This window comes from Oncorhynchus mykiss, chromosome 10 (genome assembly GCF_057628025.1).
Source record: "Oncorhynchus mykiss isolate SJ-2025 chromosome 10, ASM5762802v1, whole genome shotgun sequence".
Taxonomy (NCBI): Eukaryota; Metazoa; Chordata; class Actinopteri; order Salmoniformes; family Salmonidae; genus Oncorhynchus; species Oncorhynchus mykiss.
In genome coordinates, this window is record NC_143031.1 from 53,736,120 (window position 1) to 53,746,942 (window position 10,823).

The window sequence follows — 10,823 nt, forward strand, 5'->3', positions numbered from 1 at the left end:
AATGTTTTTTTTGTATTTTAATTTTGCAACTTGCTGAAAACTGTCCACAATGTAAGGGAATACCCCCCTGATTTGGACAAAAACAAATGGCGGTATATTGGCATTGGACAAACCATATACACGATGGTCAATACCACCCAATTTGGCGTTGATTCATGCAAAGTATATTGCAAATGCCATATGGCAATTGCCAATTGTAACACTTCAAAATTCCAATAGGGGGCGTGTGCGTTCCACCGGGGCATTTCATATTGCAAATGGCACCCAAGTCAACATCCAAAAGCCAAATTTTGAAAAATGACATTTTTTAAAAAAAACTTAAAAACCCTTAAAAAAGTGCTTTCTGGACCTTTTTTCGAAATTCTTTCGAGTTTTTTGTCAATTACACATGGGTAAGTACTGTATGAGTATACTTTTGTCATCATATATATATATTTTTTAAGTACATGCGCATAAGGCATATGTTTTGTCCATTTGCAATATGATTTCATAGGAAGTCAAAAGTCAAAAGTCAAAAATGTCAAAATTTGGTAAAAAACTTCACACATCCTTAAAAAAGTGCTTTCTGGACCTTTTTTCAAAATTCTTTCGATTTTTGTGTCAATTACACATGTATAAGAACTTTATCAACATACTTTAGTCATACTTTATTATCATATATATATATATTTTTTTACTTGTGCATAAGGCATATGTTTTCTCCATTTGGAATATGATGTCATAGGAAGTCAAAAGTCAAAAGTCAAAAATGTCAAAATTTGGTAAAAAACTTCATACATCCTTAAAAAAGTGCTTTCTTGACCTTTTTTCAAAATTCTTTCGATTTTTGTGTCAATAACACATGTATAAGAACTTTATCAACATACTTTAGTCATGCTTTATTATCATATTTTTTTTACTTGTGCATAAGGCATATGTTTTCTCCATTTGCAATATGATGTCATAGGAAGTCAAAAGTCTAAGTCAAAAGTAAATATTTTCCTCCGTGCAACTGATGATCTAAAATGTGCAACAAAATTTTTTGGATTTTTTTTGTTTATGTTTCCTTACTTTTTCAAAGTCACTGTGCATTTGCAATATGTTTTAATGGGCAGATACCATCACGAATTTGTCATGCTCAAAATTCAAACTTTACTTTGCTCAAACTATACCTTGGTCAACTTGTATTACATATTTCTTTTTGTTTTACTTGTGCATAAGGCATATGTTTTCTCCATTTGCAATATGATGTCATAGGAAGTCAAAAGTCAAAGTCAAAAGTAAACATTTTCCTCCGTGCACCTGGTGATCTGAAATGTGCACCTGGTGACCTGAAATGTGCACCTGGTGATCTAAAATATGCAACTGGTAACCCAAAAAAAAAATGTTGGGATGTTTTTTTGTTTATGTTTCCTTACTTTTTCAAAGTCACTGTACATTTGCAATATGTTTTAATGGGCAGGTACCATCACGAATTTGTCATGCTCAAAATTCAAATTTTACTTTGCTCAAACTATACCTTGGTCAACTTGTATTACATATTTCTTTTTGTTTTACTTGTGCATAAGGCATATGTTTTCTCCATTTGCAATATGATGTCATAGGAAGTCAAAAGTCAAAGTCAAAAGTAAATATTTTCCTCCGTGCACCTGGTGATCTGAAATGTGCACCTGGTGACCTGAAATGTGCACCTGGTGATCTAAAATATGCAACTGGTAACCCAAAAAAAAAAATTTGGGATGTTTTTTTGTTTATGTTTCCTTACTTTTTCAAAGTCACTGTGCATTTGCAATATGTTTTAATGGGCAGGTACCATCACGAATTTGTCATGCTCAGAATTCAAGCTTGTGATCTAAAATATGCAGCTGGTTACCCAACATTTTTTGGGATGTTTTTTTGTTTATGTTTCCTTACTTTTTCAAAGTCTCTGTGCATTTGCAATATGTTTTAATGGGCAGGTACCATCACGAATTTGTTTATCGAATTTGTTTATGTTTCCTTACTTTTTCAAAGTCACTGTGCATTTGCAATATGTTTCAATGGGCAGGTACCATCACGAATTTGTCATGCTCAAAATTTTTTAGATGTATTTTTTTTTGTTTCTTACTTTTTCAAAGTCACTGTGCATTTGGAATATGTTTTAATGGACAGGTACCATCACGAATTTGTTTATCGAATTTGTTTATGTTTCCTTACTTTTTCAAAGTCACTGTGCATTTGCAATATGTTTCAATGGGCAGGTACCATCACGAATTTGTCATGCTCAAAATTTTTTAGATGTATTTTTTTTTGTTTCCTTACTTTTTCAAAGTCACTGTGCATTTGGAATATGTTTTAATGGGCAGGTACCATCACGAATTTGTTTATCGAATTTGTTTATGTTTCCTTACTTTTTCAAAGTCACTGTGCATTTGCAATATGTTTCAATGGGCAGGTACCATCACGAATTTGTCATGCTCAAAAAATTTTAGATGTATTTTTTTTTGTTTCTTACTTTTTCAAAGTCACTGTGCATTTGGAATATGTTTTAATGGGCAGGTACCATCACGAATTTGTTTATCGAATTTGTTTATGTTTCCTTACTTTTTCAAAGTCACTGTGCATTTGCAATATGTTTCAATGGGCAGGTACCATCACGAATTTGTCATGCTCAAAAAATTTTAGATGTATTTTTTTTTGTTTCTTACTTTTTCAAAGTCACTGTGCATTTGGAATATGTTTTAATGGGCAGGTACCATCACGAATTTGTTTATCGAATTTGTTTATGTTTCCTTACTTTTTCAAAGTCACTGTGCATTTGCAATATGTTTCAATGGGCAGGTACCATCACGAATTTGTTTATCGAATTTGTTTATGTTTCCTTACTTTTTCAAAGTCACTGTGCATTTGCAATATGTTTCAATGGGCAGGTACCATCACGAATTTGTCATGCTCAAAAAATTTTAGATGTATTTTTTTTTGTTTCTTACTTTTTCAAAGTCACTGTGCATTTGGAATATGTTTTAATGGGCAGGTACCATCACGAATTTGTTTATCGAATTTGTTTATGTTTCCTTACTTTTTCAAAGTCACTGTGCATTTGCAATATGTTTCAATGGGCAGGTACCATCACGAATTTGTCATGCTCAAAAATTTTTAGATGTATTTTTTTTTGTTTCCTTACTTTTTCAAAGTCACTGTGCATTTGGAATATGTTTTAATGGGCAGGTACCATCACGAATTTGTTTATCGAATTTGTTTATGTTTCCTTACTTTTTCAAAGTCACTGTGCATTTGCAATATGTTTCAATGGGCAGGTACCATCACGAATTTGTCATGCTCAAAAAATTGTAGATGTATTTTTTTTTGTTTCTTACTTTTTCAAAGTCACTGTGCATTTGGAATATGTTTTAATGGGCAGGTACCATCACGAATTTGTTTATCGAATTTGTTTATGTTTCCTTACTTTTTCAAAGTCACTGTGCATTTGCAATATGTTTCAATGGGCAGGTACCATCACGAATTTGTCATGCTCAAAATTTTTTAGATGTATTTTTTTTTGTTTCCTTACTTTTTCAAAGTCACTGTGCATTTGGAATATGTTTTAATGGGCAGGTACCATCACGAATTTGTTTATCGAATTTGTTTATGTTTCCTTACTTTTTCAAAGTCACTGTGCATTTGCAATATGTTTCAATGGGCAGGTACCATCACGAATTTGTTTATCGAATTTGTTTATGTTTCCTTACTTTTTCAAAGTCACTGTGCATTTGCAATATGTTTCAATGGGCAGGTACCATCACGAATTTGTCATGCTCAAAAAATTTTAGATGTATTTTTTTTTGTTTCTTACTTTTTCAAAGTCACTGTGCATTTGGAATATGTTTTAATGGGCAGGTACCATCACGAATTTGTTTATCGAATTTGTTTATGTTTCCTTACTTTTTCAAAGTCACTGTGCATTTGCAATATGTTTCAATGGGCAGGTACCATCACGAATTTGTCATGCTCAAAATTTTTTAGATGTATTTTTTTTTGTTTCCTTACTTTTTCAAAGTCACTGTGCATTTGGAATATGTTTTAATGGGCAGGTACCATCACGAATTTGTTTATCGAATTTGTTTATGTTTCCTTACTTTTTCAAAGTCACTGTGCATTTGCAATATGTTTCAATGGGCAGGTACCATCACGAATTTGTCATGCTCAAAATTTTTTAGATGTATTTTTTTTTGTTTCTTACTTTTTCAAAGTCACTGTGCATTTGGAATATGTTTTAATGGGCAGGTACCATCACGAATTTGTTTATCGAATTTGTTTATGTTTCCTTACTTTTTCAAAGTCACTGTGCATTTGCAATATGTTTCAATGGGCAGGTACCATCACGAATTTGTCATGCTCAAAAAATTTTAGATGTATTTTTTTTTGTTTCTTACTTTTTCAAAGTCACTGTGCATTTGGAATATGTTTTAATGGGCAGGTACCATCACGAATTTGTTTATCGAATTTGTTTATGTTTCCTTACTTTTTCAAAGTCACTGTGCATTTGCAATATGTTTCAATGGGCAGGTACCATCACGAATTTGTTTATCGAATTTGTTTATGTTTCCTTACTTTTTCAAAGTCACTGTGCATTTGCAATATGTTTCAATGGGCAGGTACCATCACGAATTTGTCATGCTCAAAATTTTTTAGATGTATTTTTTTTTGTTTCTTACTTTTTCAAAGTCACTGTGCATTTGGAATATGTTTTAATGGGCAGGTACCATCACGAATTTGTTCATCGAATTTGTTTATGTTTCCTTACTTTTTCAAAGTCACTGTGCATTTGCAATATGTTTCAATGGGCAGGTACCATCACGAATTTGTCATGCTCAAAATTTTTTAGATGTATTTTTTTTTGTTTCCTTACTTTTTCAAAGTCACTGTGCATTTGGAATATGTTTTAATGGGCAGGTACCATCACGAATTTGTTTATCGAATTTGTTTATGTTTCCTTACTTTTTCAAAGTCACTGTGCATTTGCAATATGTTTCAATGGGCAGGTACCATCACGAATTTGTTTATCGAATTTGTTTATGTTTCCTTACTTTTTCAAAGTCACTGTGCATTTGCAATATGTTTCAATGGGCAGGTACCATCACGAATTTGTCATGCTCAAAATTTTTTAGATGTATTTTTTTTTGTTTCTTACTTTTTCAAAGTCACTGTGCATTTGGAATATGTTTTAATGGGCAGGTACCATCACGAATTTGTTTATCGAATTTGTTTATGTTTCCTTACTTTTTCAAAGTCACTGTGCATTTGCAATATGTTTCAATGGGCAGGTACCATCACGAATTTGTCATGCTTAAAAAATTTTAGATGTATTTTTTTTTTTTTCTTACTTTTTCAAAGTCACTGTGCATTTGGAATATGTTTTAATGGGCAGGTACCATCACGAATTTGTTTATCGAATTTGTTTATGTTTCCTTACTTTTTCAAAGTCACTGTGCATTTGCAATATGTTTCAATGGGCAGGTACCATCACGAATTTGTCAATGCTCAAAATTTTTTAGATGTATTTTTTTTTGTTTCCTTACTTTTTCAAAGTCACTGTGCATTTGGAATATGTTTTAATGGGCAGGTACCATCACGAATTTGTTTATCGAATTTGTTTATGTTTCCTTACTTTTTCAAAGTCACTGTGCATTTCCAATATGTTTCAATGGGCAGGTACCATCACGAATTTGTTTATCGAATTTGTTTATGTTTCCTTACTTTTTCAAAGTCACTGTGCATTTGCAATATGTTTCAATGGGCAGGTACCATCACGAATTTGTCATGCTCAAAATTTTTTAGATGTATTTTTTTTTGTTTCCTTACTTTTTCAAAGTCACTGTGCATTTGGAATATGTTTTAATGGGCAGGTACCATCACGAATTTGTTTATCGAATTTGTTTATGTTTCCTTACTTTTTCAAAGTCACTGTGCATTTGCAATATGTTTCAATGGGCAGGTACCATCACGAATTTGTTTATCGAATTTGTTTATGTTTCCTTACTTTTTCAAAGTCACTGTGCATTTGCAATATGTTTCAATGGGCAGGTACCATCACGAATTTGTCATGCTCAAAATTTTTTAGATGTATTTTTTTTTGTTTCTTACTTTTTCAAAGTCACTGTGCATTTGGAATATGTTTTAATGGGCAGGTACCATCACGAATTTGTTTATCGAATTTGTTTATGTTTCCTTACTTTTTCAAAGTCACTGTGCATTTGCAATATGTTTCAATGGGCAGGTACCATCACGAATTTGTTTATCGAATTTGTTTATGTTTCCTTACTTTTTCAAAGTCACTGTGCATTTGCAATATGTTTCAATGGGCAGGTACCATCACGAATTTGTCATGCTCAAAATTTTTTAGATGTATTTTTTTTTGTTTCTTACTTTTTCAAAGTCACTGTGCATTTGGAATATGTTTTAATGGGCAGGTACCATCACGAATTTGTTTATCGAATTTGTTTATGTTTCCTTACTTTTTCAAAGTCACTGTGCATTTGCAATATGTTTCAATGGGCAGGTACCATCACGAATTTGTTTATCGAATTTGTTTATGTTTCCTTACTTTTTCAAAGTCACTGTGCATTTGGAATATGTTTTAATGGGCAGGTACCATCACAAATTTGTTTATCGAATTTGTTTATGTTTCCTTACTTTTTCAAAGTCACTGTGCATTTGCAATATGTTTCAATGGGCAGGTACCATCACGAATTTGTCATGCTCAAAAAATTTTAGATGTATTTTTTTTTGTTTCTTACTTTTTCAAAGTCACTGTGCATTTGGAATATGTTTTAATGGGCAGGTACCATCACGAATTTGTCATGCTCAAAAAATTTTAGATGTATTTTTTTTTGTTTCTTACTTTTTCAAAGTCACTGTGCATTTGCAATATGTTTTAATGGGCAGGTACCATCACGAATTTGTCATGCTATAAAAATCCTGCAGGAATGTGAAATTGACTGGCCCGATGAACTCGGGATGGCTTTGCAGTGATTCTGGGTCATCTCAATCGCTCGTTTGGGTTGATTTCAGAATGTCGCTTTTGGTGATGTTTTTTCACTATAGAATCATATTGCAAATGTACAAGAGTCAAGTGGACAAGAGTCCATCAGTCAATTAGATATCATTCTGACCACCAAACTGATACAAACTGACACCAAACCCACTTTTTCCAACTCGTTTAGTAGCCAACTATTACATACTTCAGAGCTGGCCCAAAATTCACAACGCCTTCGGTACAAACCATAAAAAAACCATAAAACACGTAGTTACGTTCTAGCTGCGGGTCCATTTCTTATGTTATGTGTTGGCCTAGCTGAGGCGACCCCGAATCCCAAGTTTCGGCTCGATAGGTCATTTGGTGTCCGAGAAAAACCCTAATTGGTGCTGAAAATCCACTATTTTCCATGACTTGCTACGGGGTCCTTGAATGAGATATCGGACAGAAACGTTGGGGTCTGTCTATATGGGCCGAGACGTTCGCAATGCACCTAGTCTTGCGACTCTGGGACATTTCTAAATGTCGTCATTTTCGTGATGCAAAAATGAATTGAAGTTATTTCAAATGTACGAGGCTGTTTCTCGGTCCGAGAACCGTCTAGAGCCACGTAACTCGCCACGCACCATGGCCCGGAGGTCTAGAACAGGTTTCTAAAGTTTCGGAACTCTAGGTCCGACGGTTCTTTTTTAGCTCCAACAAAGCTAACTATTGGAGCCACTGTCTGTCTCTACGCACCCCAATACGTCCCTCCATCCAAGTTGTGTTTTAGTGCAATTTTTTTTTCCTTTGATTTTTTTTGGGAAAAATGACTGATTTACAGTTCATGGGGGTTGCCTAATCACACATATGAAGTTTTGGAAAGATCAGACTTTTTTAACCCTTCGAAACAGCCCCTGAGACACCAATTATGGCACTTCCGGTTGGCACAGGAAGTTATAAATCAACACATATCCTCATTGGGGTATGATGTTACAGAATCCTGAGTTTTAAGTCCTTACGTTAAGAATTGACTGATCTACACAGGGTTGAATGCACTATGTCTATCAAACTGCATGCAGTGTATGGGTAAACACTTTTAGGGGCATTTTAACCACTTCCGGTTGGTCCAGGAAGCTTAGAATCAACACAGGTAGACCTCATAGTGGCCTGATGGACTGGTACCGAAGACAGGTTCATACGGCATTCATAACCCACATAGGCCTCAGGTTGAAATTAGGGGTGCAGGCAATGTATTCCTATGGGGAGAGATGACACTGTAATCTGTGAGATCAAAAAACACTGTTTTACTGTGAAGGGTTAATGCCACACGGTCAAGGTTAGGCTTGTTCAGATCGGGAGGACCTTAGGAACATTCATGTGGTGGAATTTTTCTTCTCACTCTAACGGTTCTCTCACTGTCACCCAAAAGCAAATGACATTGTGGTGCAGGCTTCATTTTGGGCCTACTATTGTAATGGTCGCTGCGCCTAGACCGAGCGAGCTACGGTCAAGCGGGATAGCTCGTTGAACTCAGAACAGTCTGGAGACTATGGTGATGCCATTTTTTGTGTTGATTTCAGAATGCCATTTTGGTGATGGTCCCTCTCCGTTTAAACATATTGCAAATGTACAAAAGTCAACTAGCAAGTCAGTGTCCATCAGTCAATTAGATGTCATTATGACACCAAATGGATATCAATTGACACCAAACCCACTTTTTCCTACTCATTTAGTAGCCAACTATCACATATGTCAGAGCAGGCCCATAATTCACAGCGCCTCTAGTTGAAAACATAATAAAAAGGTAAAACACATAGTTACGTTCTAGCTGCGGGTCCAGTTCGGACATTATGTGAAGTCCTATGTGAGGCGACCCCGAATCCCGAGTTTCGGCTCGATAGGTCATTTGGTGTCCGAGAAAAACCCTAATTGGTGCTGAAAATCCACTATTTTCCATGACTTGCTACGGGGTCCTTGAATGAGCTATCGGACAGAAACTTTGGGGTCCGTCTCTATGGGCCGAGCCGGTTTCAACGCACCTAGCCTTGCGTCTCTGAGACTTTTCTAAACGTCGTCATTTTCGTGATGCAAAAATGAATTGAAGTTATTCCAAATGTACGAGGCTGTTTCTCGGTCCGAGAACCGTCTAGAGCCACGTAACTCGCCACGCACCATGGCCCGGAGGTCTAGAACAGGTTTCTAAAGTTTCGGAACTCTAGGTCCGACCGTTCTTTTTTAGCTCCAACAAAGCTAACTATTGCGGCCACTGTCTGTCTCTACGCACCCCAATACGTCCCTCCATCCAAGTTGTGTTTTAGTGCAATTTTTTTTTCCTTTGATTTTTTTGGGGAAAAATGACTGATTTACAGTTCATGGGGGTTGCCTAATCACATATATGAAGTTTTGGACAGATCTGACTTTTTTAACCCTTCGAAACAGCCCCTGAGACACCAATTATGGCACTTCCGGTTGGCACAGGAAGCTATAAGTCACCACATATCCTCATTGGGGTATGCTGTTACAGAATCCTGAGTTTTAAGTCCTTACGTTAAGAATTGACTGATCTACACAGGGTTGAATGCACTATGTCTATCAAACTGCATGCAGTGTATGGGTAAACACTTTTAGGGGCATTTTAACCACTTCCGGTTGGTCCAGGAAGCTTAGAATCGACACAGGTAGACCTCATAGTGGCCTGATGGACTGGTACCGAAGACAGGTTCATACGGCATTCATAACCCACATAGGCCTCAGGTTGAAATTAGGGGTGCAGGCAATGTATTCCTATGGGGAGAGATGAAACTGTAATCTGTGAGATCAAAAAACCCTGTTTTACTGTGAAGGGTTAATGCCACACGGTCAAGGTTAGGCTTGTTGAGATCGGGAGGACCTTAGGAACATTCATGTGGTGGAATTTTTCTTCTCACCCTAACGGTTCTCTCACTGTCACTCAAAAGCAAATGACATTGTGGGGCAGGCTTCATTTTGGGCCTACTATTCTAATGGTCGGTTATTGTGTTATTTCAGAAAATCATAGAAAATCACAGAAATGTCGCAGAGCTCCGCAGCACACTTTAAAAAGATTCGTATGAACACCCTGCAACTGGATCTGTAACCGTTGAAAAAAAAAAACGCCTATTTGTGACCATCACCAATTTGTCATTGTTCCGTTTCTCTTAAACGACGATAGATAAATGGCTGGTTCTTTTTTTATTGACACCGGAGGCTCCTTGGCTTTGACCCGAAGTGGAAAAATAATTTCTCTACTTCCATTTTAAGCCTTTAATCCCAGAAAAATGGCCGTAGCTCAAAAACCGTCGAGGCCTAGACGCCATCCCGTTCGGGGCCAACTGCCCCTTGAGCCAAACCTACGCTCGCCAAGTTTCGGCTTCGAAATATTTTCAGTTTTTGAGATAAGGCCCCGTCGCGATTCGTGATGTTTTGCCAAATTGCCATATGATTCCGTATGCCATCTGGTGGGAGTGTCCGGGACGGCGGAAAAACGGTCCGAAACTTGTTTTTTTTTTTAAACGGGAACCGAAAGTCCGACAAAGTTCATTCGACGACTTCCCGGTAGGTCCGGCCCTACCGCACGTCCCGACGCCGACCGCGAATTTTACAAACGATTTCGGACGTCGGGTAAGGGACCGTACATTTGCAATATGGACTTTCTCACTGATCATACACGAAATGCCGAAATGTTCCCTTAAGGTATGTTAATTTCATCTCAAATAGACAGCACAGCAAAAAATTGGACATCCAGAGTGCATCAAACATGATTTAGAGCTTGTTTATGTAAAACAAAATAATTCTGTATTTCAATGTTGCAACTTGCTGAAAACAGTCC

General features: G+C 36.4%; 1 long non-coding RNA gene across 2 annotated transcripts; it reads left to right on the plus strand.

Annotated features, from left to right (window-relative positions):
• Positions 1-1,531: 1,531 nt before the first annotated feature.
• On the plus strand, positions 1,532-3,664 carry LOC149980069 (uncharacterized). 2 transcript variants are annotated; one of them, XR_016483822.1, is made up of 3 exons: positions 1,532-2,413; positions 2,518-3,275; positions 3,380-3,664. It is a non-coding gene; the product is annotated as an uncharacterized LOC149980069 (long non-coding RNA). The 2 variants fall into 2 exon arrangements; XR_016483821.1 differs by having other exon boundaries at positions 1,532-2,026; positions 2,131-3,275.
• Positions 3,665-10,823: the final 7,159 nt, after the last annotated feature.